Below are 15,746 nucleotides of genomic sequence, written 5' to 3'. Positions count from 1 at the left end.
TAGAAAATTGAAGCATGAATGAGTAAAGTAGCTTACCCATGATAGTTTACCTACCCATAGCCCAGCTCCACCACTTACAAGCCATAAGTGGGATATGAACCTAGATATCTGAAGATTAATTTTATTTGTTATTGTAAAAATAGTGAAAGAAAAAGGTTTTTGGAAGAGGTATATTTAAGAAGAATAATTGGGGGGCAAAAAAGATAAAATGGCTATGGGATAGATTTGCGTGGAAGTCTGTTTTCATGTCTTCCTTCACTGGGCTCCCAAAGTTGATTCACAATGTTAGGAATTTTAGGAAGCATGCATTCATACACCATGGTTTATTCACTGGGCTGTGGTTGTATGCTGGCAAAAGAAGAGCACTCCTTGTCTTCCCATTAGATCCTATGGGTGGAGCCAGTGTCCTTATGCTCTTATTGCAGAACAGGGAACTGTCTACTAACTTGCCTCCAGTGACAGGCAGGGTGCAGGATGAAGAAGACATTATCGCCACCTATTCAGGGCACCCTTATAAAACATAAACGGCATGTGCATTTTTATTTCATAAGGTTACCCAGGAATTCTGTGTTAACCCAAAGTAGCTCAAGATCATGTTGCTTGTCTGTTTGTGACAATAGCTGAGGCCCTTGCAAACACAGGGCCAGGACTGCAACTTTACCTATCAGTCTATGGGTGAAATGGGCACATGTCTTTCCCATAATTTACCTTCAATAGGTAGACCTTCCTGTGAACTTGACATGTGACCTTATGAACACAGATAGCATCCTGACAGAATAAATGGTCCTCACATGGACAGACTCATTATGGTAATTCATGCTGCCTCCCTCCCCCATCTCACAAACACACATTGTTGGAGTGATAGTTAGTGTAGTCATATAAATTATAAGTCAAAGCCGTAACATATATGATAGAGCCAATTTGCTTGTGGAGTATAAATTCCAAATAAAGGCAATCGATAAAGCAAGTAGTATCTTGGCTTTCATTCAGCGATGCAAGCTTTTGAAGGATTTTAAAGGCTCATTATCTTGCTAACCCTTCCTTTGTGATATGTTCCATAGCAAACTCAATTACATAAAGTGAAGCATCTTTTTGTCATGTAGATCACTGATTAGGTGATGATATGTTCATTGCAGTTCTGCTACACTTATTTGCCCAAGGTTAAGTATTTACAGAAATCTTGGTATGAAATTCAAGATGAATTTTTCTATTGTAGCAGAAATGTTATATACTTACATCCTTTAACTTAATAATTTGTTAAGATAAAAGAAAAAGGGATTGAGTGTTTTGAGGAGAAAACAGAGGCATTAGAATTCAAGGTAATGTAGATTCCTTCTTAGTAAAAGACGGTGTCATGACTCTCTTAAATATGTTAATGGCTTATTCTATATTGTACTATTATGAATGAATGAAATCACCAAATATTAAATGTCATGACACATTATAGAAAGAAAATGTCTTTTATTTTATTTGAAATACAAAATAAAGCAGTAAGGTGAATGACCAACATTTAAATAAATTTATTAAGTGAAAAATTGTGGGAACTTAACAAAAATTGTATGAATTTGCTCTTGGATGATACAAAATCATAGCTTTTTAGAAATTATCTATTCCCTATACAGTGATATTCTTTTTTTTTTTTTTTTTTTTTGAGACAGGGTCTCACTCTGTCACCCAGGCTGGAGTTCAGTGGCACCGTCTCGGCTCACTGCAAGCTCTGCCTCCTGGGTTCAAGCAATTCTCCTGCCTCAGCCTCCGAGTAGCTGGGATTATAGGTGCCCACCACCACACCCAGTTGATTTTTGTATTTTTGGTAGATACAGGTTTTCACCATGTTGGCCAGGGTGGTCTTAAATTCACACTCAAGTGATCCGCCCACCTTGGCCTCCCAAAGTGCTTGGATTACAGGTGTGAGCCACCACGCCTGGCCCGTTCCCTATATAGTGATAGTCTATTGTATGCTTTGAATGCAGTTGGCTAAACACATTTGCAATAGAATAGCTTTTAAGTGCAAAATATCCCAGAAATAGAGAAATACTAAATTTGGTGAGGGAGTATTTGGAGATACAGTCTAAATTTTCCATCATAAAAAATTAAGGCCATGAAAATAGATTCACTAATTTAAAAAAAAATGAAATACTGCAATTTACTACACTTAGGTAAATCGGCTGTTCTTTGCACTTAGCCAATAGTAAGATAGTAAGATAGTCAATTTAATAAATGACCTCAATATAAGAAGAAAAATCTCTCTCGCAATGGATGATGCAAGGATTCTGTTCTCCTTTTTTTTTTCTTTCTCTGTTGCTCTCAGGACGGCACCCTAAAGCCTCTATGAAACTTATCTCTGATTTGTGCAGACAGAGTACAGGATGATTTGGTTCCTTTAAATGGGTCTTCTCTGTGAGACCCTCTTACAGCATTTTAGACAGAAGCCATCCAAGTGAGTAAATGGTAACAAGATTGAAGGGATTGGATGAAAGCAGACTCTGGGTCCCATTTAGATTCTTTTATTTTAGCAGGCAGTCACCCTGTTTAGGTTTTCCATGCATGGCTTGACCTATTGTTGTGGGCTATAGGTCAACATTTTTCTTTTCAGAGCCTTTGTGTTATTATTTTGATCTGCTTGGTTTACCTGGTGCCACTGCGGATCCCACTAGTCCCTGTGGCGTTTCCTGAGTGGGTGGAAGGAGCGCCCCAGGTCAGGTTGCCTGATGCCTCTAGCTAGGGGAAGGAGGTCTCCTGCACAGTGACAAAAAGTGTTTTCTAGGTTGGGTCACTTGTGGAAACTTGATTCTCTTTGCTGGTGCCACTGGCCACCTGGTATCTCTACGTGGGAGAAAATGTTTTCTGGACAGTGAGAACCATGGAGCTTCCTGAGAAAGGCTGCTTATTGGGACAAGTTTCCTCTTGCCATTGCAACCTGGCTGTCCAGCATCTCTGGGTTGGGATGCGGAAGGTCTCAGGCTCATGAGGAAAGATAGCATTGCCTCTGGTAACTTCCGGTCAGCAGAGCCTCTGAAGAATTTCTGTTGCTACATCCGCCAGGCTTGCTGGGTGTTTTCAGCAGCCTCTCGGTCCAGGAGAGGAACAAGTCTGCCTGGGCTGCCTTCTGTTGTTATATTGGGAGTCAGGAAACATCAAGCCTGGAGAGCCTTCTTTTGAGGGTGAGGGGGACATAAAATGACCGGTGGCTATGTTCCTCCTCTAGTCCTGCTGCTCCTAACCAGTTCTCTCTACTTTCCAGATTTCTCCTTTGATTGTTTCTTGCATTATTGCCAATATTTATAGTTGTACTTAACAGGGCAGAACATGGAGAAATGAACCTATGCCCTGTTGTATGGGTGAAATTTCACTATAATTCCTTTTTAAATGCTATTAATTTTATGTCAATATAAACTTACAAAAATTTTAGTATAAGTGAATTTTTTAACTAAAAATATTACCATAGAGAAGAAAGAATTTTAATCTAGAAAAATTTAAAAAACCTGATTTCTTATTTTTGTGTGTCTTGTTAGGTTCTTGACACTTCAAGAGTACTCTATGATTGAGGTAAAGAGTGCCAATATTTACACTATAGTGACATCTGTCATTAGTGCATGAAAATTATCCTTTTGTGATATCAGATTAAATGAACAAAATGAGTTGAAGTACTACAGATTAATCATTTAGACCTTGTTTACATTTTTCACACATCAGACCAAGTCTCTTCATTCAATCTCTACCTCTGCCCAAAATGCATCCATATTTTATGTAGAATTCATATCAGTGGAAAAAAGCATCTGAGAAGACTGAAAAGGAAAAGACGCTATTATTTTTGCTTTTAAACGGAGAAGAATGCTATTTTTAGTCTCTCTCATTAAATATTTAATCTTGTTACTTTTTCCTTGCATCACAGGAATATGGCAGGTATTATAGAAGCTTGTGTTAATCAGTTGAATCCAAAAGCAGATGTAATACTTTGTGTCAAGAAAAGGTGAAATACCAGGACGTTTTCTTTGAGCTATTTTCTTCCATGCTTTCATCCTTTCACTATTTGAGATTTTCCTGTAATCACTATTTCTGTTCTCCACCTGTCATTATTTTCCCTGTGTTGCTGCATTTCTACAATATCTCAAAATCTCTGACTAGTAGCAGGGCAGTTCACCAGGACCTACTGGATAGAAATTTTCCAACACCATAAAGTTTCTTCCTTACAAAAATTAAATTAAGGCTGGGTGCAGTGACTCACCCCTGTAATCCCAACACTTTGGGAGACCGAGGTGGATGGAACACCTGAGGTCTGGAGTTTGAGGCCAGCCTGGCCAACATGGCGAAACCCCATCTCTACTAAAACTACAAAAGCTAGCTGGGCGTGGTGGCACACATCTGTAATCCCAGCTACTTAGGAGGCTGAGGCAGGAGAATGGCCTGAACTCAGGAAGCAGAGGTTGCAGTGAGTCGAGATCGTGCCACTGCACTCCAGCCTGGGCAACAGAGGGAGACTTTTTCTCAAAAAAGTAAACTTAAATTAAAACAAATGAAACATTATATGTAATAGTGAAGGTGTCTATAACAATTTTGTGACAAATAATTGTAATATGAAGTTCTGTGGGGAGAATTTCTATGAATAATGTGCCAATGTTAAGTGTGACTACACATAAAGTTCAGTGAGTGCATCCAACTCTAAGTGACTTTTTCATAGGACATAGTTGATACCTTTTGCCTGAGAGTTAAAAATTTAGGAGTAATAACAACAATATCTATAGTCTGTGATAGACCTGTAAAAAGTTGTACGATGCAGAGCAGAGGTTTCACACATGTAATTATTTAAAATATATATGAACCTATTTTAGAAAATATCTGAGATTATTATAATTGAATGACAACTGAAATGAAATGAAATAATTGTGCATATTAAATGTGTATTATTTATTGTTCTGTGAAAAATAATTGTTTGAATTGCTTGCATCTTAGTTTGGCAAGAATAAACTAGCCTATTTAGGCCTTTGTAATAACAAAATGGAGTACTTATCATTCATGTTTTCACAAGTACTTTGATTTTCTTCATTGTTTACATTGCTTCTATAAGAATGTAAACAGACTTTATTTTAAAAACGTATAATTGTAAATTAGTAGAAGAAATGACAGTGATCTTATTGGCCTTAGAACATCAGTGTATCCTGGAGGGTCTCTTAGCTAACCAAGAAGATAGAGCTTGGGGAAGGTATGGAGAAATTGTCATGGGAATATTTATTACTATTTTAGGGGAGCTTATAAGCCTTATTGCTAGTCTAAGAGCCTGTTAGCCTGTTTCCCAGAGACATCTGACCCTGCTTCTCATTCTGAAACTATGTTCCGGACAGTGCCAGGACCAGGATGTGTTATCATGGGGAATGTGAGTGTGATGCTGAACCACGGCACTGCATCCAGGTATGTTTTATAACATCAAGATTGCTAGGACACACTTGGCTGAAATGAAGCAGTCCCTGGTATATATTCAGTCTGGCTTACATGCAGATTGTTAGAGACTTAAAAATGTAAGACTTAGCTTGAATGGGGAAATGAAGCTTCCAAAGGTCTGATTTGGTGCTTGTTCAGATAGTATAATCTATAAACATGTACCCCCTAGTGAGGATTGGGATGCTAAACTGTAAACCTTCATTGTCTACTTTAACTTCTTTTAGATAAGTACACCTTATTTGATTTTACAAAGTGAGGTCTCTATTGGCTCTCTCTGACAATCAGTGCTTCCTACTGATATATGACAATATAATGGTGCTGCAGTTACTCGTACTCCACGTTTTGGTCTGCTTTGTGCTGTGTAATACAGTACTGGAGACTGGGTATTTATAAAAACAGAAATTTATTTCTCACAGCTCTGGAGGCTGGAAAGCCCAAAATCAAGATGCTAGCAGGTTTGTTGTCTAATGCTGACTGCTCTCTGCTGCCAAGATGGCAACTCGATGCTGCATCTTCCTGAGGTGAATAACACTATGCCCTCACATGGCAGAAGGGTCAGAGGGCAAAAAAGAGCAAACTGCCTCCACAAGCCCTTTTAAACCTAATAAACCTAATCCCGTTTATGAAGGTGGCGCCCTTATGACTCAGTCACCTCCGAAAAGCCACACCTGCCAATACTGTTGCATTGGGAATTAAGTTTTGACATTCAACTCACAGCATTCCATGTTCTAAATGGAACAGCAAAGACCTCACTCTTTTATACTTATTTTAAGTTACTTGATAATGAATCCAATTCTGCTTGGTGTTGGGTCATTATGAGATTGAGACTAAGTGACTGACAACCTTTAAAGCTAGCAATTAGCTGGATATTACTCAAAAGACTAGAAAAGCAAAGTGAGATAATACATTAATTAAAAATGTTTAAAATTATACACTCCTGAGACATTAGTATGAAAGTTCTTTTGTAATATATTTAAATGAATAAGGTTATTAAAATATGTCATGAAAATATACCTAAATACTTTCTAGTTTTCTAATACTCCTTTATTTTAACTTAGTTATTTAAGAAAACTTGAATTGTACTACATAAGTACACAAGCTTTAAAGTAATTGGAGGGTATAACTGAGGTGATTTAAAATGTAGTTTCTTTAATTTTTATTGGCAAAACTGCATGAAAACAACTACTTTAAGATCTAAAAGGATGTATAGTCATGCTCTACATAATGACATTTCCATCAATGATGAACCAAATATATGACTGTGGTGTCCTAAGATTATAATAACATATTTGTAGTGTACATTTTCTGTATGTACATAGATTTAGACACACTAATACTTACCATTGTGTTACAATTGCCTGTAATATTCAGTATAGTAAAATACCGTACAATTTTATTGCCTTAGGAACATATAGCCTAGGTATGTAGCTGTCTATACCATCTGGGTTTGTGTAAGTACACTCTATGATGTTTGCACAGCGATGAAATTGCCTAATGATGCATTTCTCAGAACATATCCTTGTAGTTAAGTGATGCATGATCATAATTACTTAATCAATCACCTCTTGAAATGTTTAAGTGAATTACAACTTTTTATCTTAAATTTTAGCTTTCAAATTGGTGAAATTATGAACCATCCTTAATTTGAGTTGACTAAAGCTCTGCTGCATGGCAAAATTCTTGGCAAGGAGTAATATTCAAAGGCAGTGATTTCAAACGCTCTGATTGAACTTACATTTAATTTAATAATATTAAATGTTATATGCAGTGATATATATTTTGTGGTGACAGTAAATATTCTCCATAATCTCAAGCAGAAATAGTGAATCTCAGACTTTGAGAGTTATAACATGTATCTCAGAATATATATCAGATGTTTAAGTCCTCATTTAATTACTCATTAGTGATATTTAATGTCACCACTTGCCAAATACTTTCTGAATCCATCAGAACTGGAAAAAATCCCAAGGATACACTAATAACAGCTGATGTTTACTGTCCACCTACTCCGCTTCACATGAATCACCTCTTGGTTGCTGCTCTTTCTCTGGATATCACTGTGTGGCTGTCAGCACCCTAGAATTTCTGGAAACAGACATTCAAATGCTGAGTCTCCCATGGAACACATGAGAGAGTTCTTTAGGAGGCATTCATTACTGTGGAGATAGTGGTTGAGGAAACGGGGTGTTTCTTCCATTTTTGTCTCAACAATCTTCCACCTTCTCACCCAGCCTCTTGCCGCTGGAGCTCCTTGCCCATTGGCTCTTGGACCAGGTACCACCAGATTGGCTCAAATCCAGATACTGGTATTGTATTCTACTGAAGGAGCAGAACTGCTTGTCTGGCAAATTGTTTGGGTTAGTAGAATTTCCACACTGGAATGAGGTGACATTGCCACCTTCTTGAGGGAGTTCTCAATCTCTGTGACTGATTCTCTTTGATTCAATGTTGGCTTGAGGTTTGAAAGGAAAATCCACCATACATACTGCTATATTTGGGACTTAGCACTGACAATTCCCTCTTCTCCTTTCCTAATCTCTGGCTTAAATGGATTTGGAAGTTGTGCGTGCATGTGTGTGTGTGTGTGTGTGTGTTTGAGAGAGGAAGTGTGTGTGTGTGTTTGTGTTGGGGATAGACTATACAGATTATGGCAGAATAGTTCATGTCTGAGCTTCTCTTTAAAAGGTGAAGTGCTGTGACTCTTTCCTTTGCTGTGAGCCCTAGTCATCAATTCCATAGCAATAGGAAGTATCATGTTCACTGTGCACCAGTATATGGATGAATCAGCAAGTTCCTGAAGAGGAACGGGAGAGAGATGTCAAGTTAGGTTGAGTTAGATCACAATCAAATTTTGAAACTCGTCCAGGAGACTTATGTACCAAAAATGAATGGAAGAATACTATAATCTCTTTACATTAATTTGAATGACTTCAGTGCTAAACTCTGAAGTACAGGTATTTTGCTATTTCTGTGATGGATATATCAAAAGAGAGTTATTTCTGTCTTGTTCTGAAGCAGAAGTGGCTTTCCAATATAAGATTAGTTCTGAAAAGATCACATGTCCTTCCATAAAGGTGTGATATCTTTTCATGCTGTTGTAGGAGTTCAGGTACACAAATAGCTTGTTGGAGAACCATTACTGACCTTAGAAACTGTCCCTTCCAAAGTTATTTAGTAGAAGTAATTAGAAGATGTGGTGTATTAGTCCATTTTCATACTGCCATGAAGAAATACTCATGACTCGGTAATTTATAAAGGAAAAGATTTTGCTTTGGCTGGGCACAGTGGCTCATGCCTGTAATCCCAGGACTTTGGGAGGTCAAGGCAGGCAGATCATGAGGTCAGGAGATCGAGACTATCCTGGCCAACATGGTGAAACCCCATCTCTACTAAAAATACGAAAACTAGCTGGGCGTGGTGGCACATGCCTGTACTCCCAGCCACTCGGGAGGCTGAGGCAGGACAATCGCTTGAACCCGGGAGGCGGAGTTTGCAGTGAGCTGAGATCGTGCCTCTGTACTCCAGCCTTGCAATAGAGAGAGATTCTGTTTCCAAAAAAGAAAAAAGAAAAAGAAAAAGAAAGAAAAAGAGATTTAATGGACTCACAGTTCTACACAGCTGAGGAGGTCTCATAATGATGGTGGAAGGTGAAGGAGGAGCAAAAGCACGTCTTACATAGAAGCAGGCAAGGGAGCGTGTGCAGGGGAACGCCCTTTTATAAAACCATCAGATCTCATGAGACTTATTCACTATCACAAGAACAGCATGGGAAAACCCACTTCCACTAATAGCAGTAGCTGCACCAGATACCCTGCCGCTGCCATTGTGCCAGCTGCAGCAGGGAGGCACCACTAGAGCTGCACAATCAGTGTGGCTGGCAGGAGCTGGTGACAAGTAGGATCCCTGCCCCTTTTGAGTTGGGGTAAGAGCTTCCTGGGTGCCCCTGCAGCTGCTCAAACTGTGGCGGCAGACCCAGGTCTCCTGCTCCACAGAGCAGGCATGAGCCCCACCCTCCTGGGTGGGGCTGCAGCCTCCCATGTTGTGGCTCCAGATCCAAGCTTCCCTGTGCTCTTGGGCCTCCAGGAGCAGGCAAGATCCTTGTGCTTCTGGGTGCCACTGCATCCACCCAAACCGTGGCTGCAGACCCTGGCCTCCCGCTCCATGGAGCAGGCAGAAGCCCCGTCCTACTGGGTGCGGCTGCAGCCACCTAAGCTGTGGCTGCAGATCCAAGCCTCCCTGTGCTCTTGAGGGGCCTGGAGCAGGCAGGAACCCAGCCCTCTCTGGTGCAGCTGCAGCCACCCAAACCATGGCCACAGACCTGGGCCTCCCAGTCCATGAAGCAGGCAGAAGCCTCACCCACTTTGGGCACAGCTATAGCCACCCAAACAGTGGCTGCAGACTCAAGCAACCCTGTACTCTTGGGAGCCCAGTACTCTTGTTTGTTTTATTGTTTCAAGCATAAATAAAATATCTTTCTATGACCTCTAGAATTTCTGAATTTCGTGGGAATTTTTTCTTTATGATTCTCTTTTCATGGACTCGTGATAGTTTATTCCTTTTAAACCTCCATCAGTACTTCTGTTTTAAATATACAAGTAATTCAGATTTACTCTGATAAAGAAGAGGTCACTGTTGAATATTTTTATTATAGGGATGGATGTGATGGAAGTGGTACTTTAGAGAGATGAGTCTTACATTCATAGGCTGAGGAACTGATACATCTTGCTAGGAGAATAACTCATGGGGACAACTATGGTCTCTGTCTACGTTCATTTTAATCACACTTTCAGTCTCTATAGAATGTTGAGAGGGAGCAGATCAGTGTTTGTAATGCTGCTGTTTTTTTTTTTTTTTTTTTTTGGACGGAGTTTCACTCTTGTTGCCCAGGCTGGAGTGCAATGGTGCAATCTCAGCTCACCACAACATCTGCCTCTCGGGTTCAAGCAATTCTGCTACCTCAGCCTCTGGAGTAGCTGAGATTACAGGCGTGTGCCACCATGCCTGGCTAATTTCGTATTTTTAGTAGAGACAGGGTTTCTCCATGTTGGTCAGGCTGGTCTCGAACTCCTGACCTCAGATGATCCACCTGCTTTGGTCTCTGAAAGTGCTGGGATTACAGGTGTGAGCCACAGTGCTTGGCTGTAATGTTGCTTCTAACTGGACAGAGTCACCAGTACAGAACAGATTTGGGTTTAATAAGCACTTAACTCTACAAAAAAAAAAAAAAAAAAAAAAAAAAGAGTATGAGAAAGCCTAATTAATCAAATGTCCATGGAAATGGAGACCAGGTGTCTGTAAAGGAGCATATCTTCATTCTTTTATCCTAAAATAGACTAGACTCTAAATCTAGTAAAATTTTCTTCGGAAAAGTTGACAGATGCCTATACATATATATTATCACCATTTCTCTACATCTCTAGATTTGGATATGGAAAGATAGTTGTTGAATGCTGTTCTAGACTGTATTTTTCTTTTCTTTCTTCAAGGATACACACACACACAACCACACAGACATATGTGTATGTGTGTATGTGTGTGTGTGTGTGTGTATATATATATATGTGTATCAGGTTGATTATATAATTAGAGATGATTAATACCAAACGCTGACCGTTCTACCAAATCAATACAGTCTTGTTGACTGTTACATAAATGATGAGTCACTTTTTAATTTAATATGTAGAAACATCATATTACTATGGAAGCTCAATGCAAGTAAAGATATTTTTCTTGAGCTTAATGTTAATTTTCCTTGAGTACATGCTGTCCAATTTCAGATTATATTAAATGACAAAAGAAACACTGAAAATTTTATTTATATATTCACTCATCAAATATTTGTTGAATAATGACTGTATATACTAGATTTTTACTACCAGAAGTAAATAATAGTTAACAAAATTTAAAAAATGCCCTATCATTTTGCAGTTTATAGTATACTGGGGAAAAAGTAAACAGACAATTATAATAAAGTGTGATAAGTTATCTAGTAGATCAGTAAATGAGAAAAGCACCTAGCTTATGCTTAGGCTGCTAGAAAAAGATTTCCTTAATAAGTGATACCAAGCTGATTCCTTAAGGAGGGATAGAAGATAAAAAGGTAAAGAGGCTATTTAATGGCATATGCCAGGCATTCATCATTGCAGGATTTGAAATAGACATGATCAGATTTTCATTTTATAATGCTTATCTTGGCTGAAGAGTAAGGAATAGGTTGGGTGATGCTAACGGAAGTAAGAAAAGAGACCTTGGGACTAGTCATGAGATTCTTGCAGTAACCCATGAAAGATGATAGTGACCAGAATTAGGGCAGCGCCACTATCAGTGATATAACTCAAGTTAGAGCTATAGGACTTAGTACTTGATTAAGCGAGGGCAACAAGGAGATGAAGGAGGATCCCAAAATAGTGCTTTCTTTTGTTTTTGTAGAAATATATTGGGATTGTGACCTTTGTTGAGATAAGAAATACCAGAAGAAGAACAGAATTCAATCATTATTTAACACTTCTCTTCTTCTCCCCCACTCCCCATGCCCTCCCTCCCATCCCTTTCTTCCCTTCCCCTCCCTTTCCCTCCTTTCCCCTCTTCCTTCACTTCCTCTGTCCATCTTGAAAGCTTAAATCTTTAGTCTAAAATTTTCAGTCCCTTCAAGTCATTGTCTTCTATGAATCCCAAAATTATTTTGACAAGGAAACGTCACTTTAACTTCTGTATTCAGGGTGAATCAGTGGGTAAAAATAACAACAGCCTATCACCTTGCCAAGTTATTTCAAATATTTATAAGTGCTTAATCAAAGGAGACAGAATATTGATGTATTTAAGGACATTTGCCGAGAGTATTTCTTGACCTTATTTAAAGACTGAAGATGAAGCTAGGCAAATTGTTCCATGCAAAATAAAATAACAGTAACTGAGAAAAAAAATGTATCCAAGAGAAATTATATGCTGCTATGTGAATATAATTTCTATAGATTTTACCTTGAGTACTCACAATTCAGAAAGAAATTTTCATTTTATTTTATTATTTTGCCACAGGGATCTTCAAATGGAAGAAACCTAATTTAAAATAAAGTCAACAATGAAAATAATGGAATTTATTATCTTTCTTACCTGAGAAGTGTTGGCAAAGATGTGGAGAAATTGGAACCCTTGTACACTGTTGGTGGGAAGGTAAAATGCTTCAGCTGCTGTGAAAAACAATATGGAGGTTCTTCAAAAAATTAAAAATGGAAATATTGTATTAGTCCAGTTTCATACTGCTGATAAAGACACACCAGAGACTGAGCAACTTACAAAAGAAAGAGGCTTAATTGACTTACAGTTCCACATGGCTGGAGAGGTCTCACAATCATGGCGGAAAGCAGAGAGGAGCAAGTCACATCTTACGTAGATGGCAACAGGCAAAGAGAGGGCTTGCACAGAGATGTTTTTAAAACCATCAGATCTCATGAGACCCATTTACTATCATGGGTGCAGCACGGCAAAGACCTGCCCCCATGATTCAATCATCTTCCACTGAGTCCCTCCCACAACACATGGAAATTATGGGAGCTACAAGATGAGATTTGGGTGGGGACATGGAGCCAAAACATATCAAATACCATCTGATCTAGTAATTCTGAATATTTACACAAAAGAATTGAAATCAGGATCTTGAAGAAATATTTGGACTCCCACATTAACTGCAACATTATTCACAACAGCAAACATGTGAAAATAACCTAAATGTCTATTGACTGATGAGTGGATAAAGAAAATGTAGTATACGAATACAATGAAATGTTATTCAGACTTAAAAGAGAAGAAAATCCTGCCATATGTGACGATATGGATGAATCTTGCGGACATTATGCCATGTGATGTAAGCCAGTCAAAGATGATAAATACTGCATGATTCAACCTATATGTAGTATCTAATATAGTAATACAGTAGGAAAGAGTAGAAGGGTGTTTGAGCGACTATGATCGTGAAATGGGAAGTTGCTATTCAGTAGATATAAAGTTTCACTTCTGGAGGACGATTGCCTTCTAGAGATCTGTTGTACAAAACTATGCCTATAGTTAACAACACTGTATTGTTTCATGCTGCTTATAAATTATTGTACACTCAAAATTTGGCAAAAAGGTAGGTTTCATCTTAGGGCATTCTTACCACAATAATAATAATAATAAAAAGACAAACTTAAATCTAGTCTCATGTGAGACTACATCCAGGGACTCAAATAGTGTTACTGACTCTCCTATTCTCCCTATCTCTCTTACATCTTGGCTCTGTTTCTTAGGAATTATTGGCTCATTCTCTCCTAATCCAGATAGTTACTTCCAGGAAGGCAGAAGAAGGTGATGGTGGGGGCTAACATTACCTTAGCTAGAGCCCACAGAGGTGTGAGAGAGCTCTTTGCTCCCACTGACCATATATAAATCTCCAGAAGATTCTAATTGCTCAGGCTTGGGTCATGGGTCCACCACTTGTAGGGCAATGGTGGTCAGGTGTGCAGGGAATTGTGACAGCTCACCAGGATCACATAGTCTGAAAAAATGTGAACAAAGTGCCTGCTGTTATCCAGTAAAGGGGATGTAGAATACGGGGCAGATGGAAACACACATGTCCATCATATTTCTATTGGACACATTTGAAAATTTGCCTGAATATTAACTGTAAATTACAAGACTGATAAATCATATCAATGCCAAACCACTGGCATGAATAAATAACTAAAGAAAATTGCCCACGACAAAAACCACGTGATTATCTCAATAGATGCAGAAAAGGCCTTCAACAAAATTCAACAGCTTTTCATGTTAAAAACTCTCAATAAGCTTGGTATTGATGGAATGTATCTCAAAATAATAAGAACTATTTATGACAAACCCACAGCCAATATCATACTGAATGGGCAAAACCTCGAAGCATTTCCTTTGAAAACCAGCACAAGAAGACAAAGATGCCCTCTCTCACCACTCATATTCAACATAGTATTGGAAGTTCTGGACAGGGCAATCAGGCAAGAGAAAGAAATAAAGGGTATTCAATTAGGAAAAGAGGAAGTCTAATTGTCTGTGTTTGCAGATGACATGATTGTATATTTAGAAAACCCCATTGTCTTGGCCCAAAGTCTCTTGAAGCTGATAAGCAACTTCAGGAAAGTCTCAGGATACAAAATCAATGTGCAAAAATCACAAGCATTCCTATACACCAAGAACACACAAACAGAGAGCCAAATCATGAGTGAACTCCCATTCACAATTGCTACAAAGAGAATAAAATACCTAGAAATGCAACTTACAAGGGATGTGAAGGACCTCTTGAAGGAGAATTACAAACCACTGTTCAACGAAATGAAAGAGGACACCAATGAATGGACAAAAAAATCCATGCTCATGGATAGGAAGAATCAACAGCATGAAAATGGCCATAGTGCCCAAGGTAATTTATAAATTCAGTGCTATTCCCATCAGACTACCACTGACTTTCTTCACAGAATTGGAAAAAAAATACTTTAAATTTCATATGGAATAAAAAAAGAGCCTGCATAGCCAAGACAATCCTAAGCAAAAAGAATAAAGCTAGAGGCATCATGCAACCTGACTTCAAACTATACTAAAAGGCTACAGTAACCAAAACAGCATGGTACTGGTACCAAAACCGATATATAGACCAGTGGAACAGAACAGAAACCTCAGAAATAACCTCAGAAATAACACCACACACCTACAACCATGTGATCTTTGACAAACCTGACAAAAACAAGCAATGGGGAAAGGATTCCTTATTTCATAAATGGGTGCTGGGAAAATGGGCTAGCCATATGTAGATAGCTGAAACAGGATCCCTTTCTTACACCTTATACAAAAATTAACCCAAGATGGATTAAAGGCTTAAATGTAAGACCTAAAACCATAAAAACCCTAGAAGAAAACCTAGGCAATACCATTCAGGACCTAGGCATGGGCAAAGGCTTCATGGCTAAAGCACCAAAAGCAGTGGCAACAAAAGCCAACATAGACAAATGGGATCTAATAAAACTAAAGAGCTTCTGCACAGCAAAAAAAACTACCATCAGAGTGAAAAGGCAACCTACAGAATGGGAGAAAAATTTTGTAATCTGTCCATCTGACAAGGGTATATATCCAGACTCTACTAGGAACTTAAACAAATTTACAAGAAAAACAAAATCCCATCAAAAAGTGGGCAAAGGATATGAACAGACACTTCTCAAAAGAAGACATTTATGCAGCCAACAGACATATGAAAAAATCCTCATCACCCCTGGCCATCAGAGAAATGCAAATCAAAACTACAATGA

The sequence above is a fragment of the Macaca thibetana genome, chromosome 4 (assembly GCF_024542745.1).
Source record: "Macaca thibetana thibetana isolate TM-01 chromosome 4, ASM2454274v1, whole genome shotgun sequence".
Lineage (NCBI taxonomy): Eukaryota > Metazoa > Chordata > Mammalia > Primates > Cercopithecidae > Macaca > Macaca thibetana.
This window is presented reverse-complemented; position numbering follows the sequence as displayed.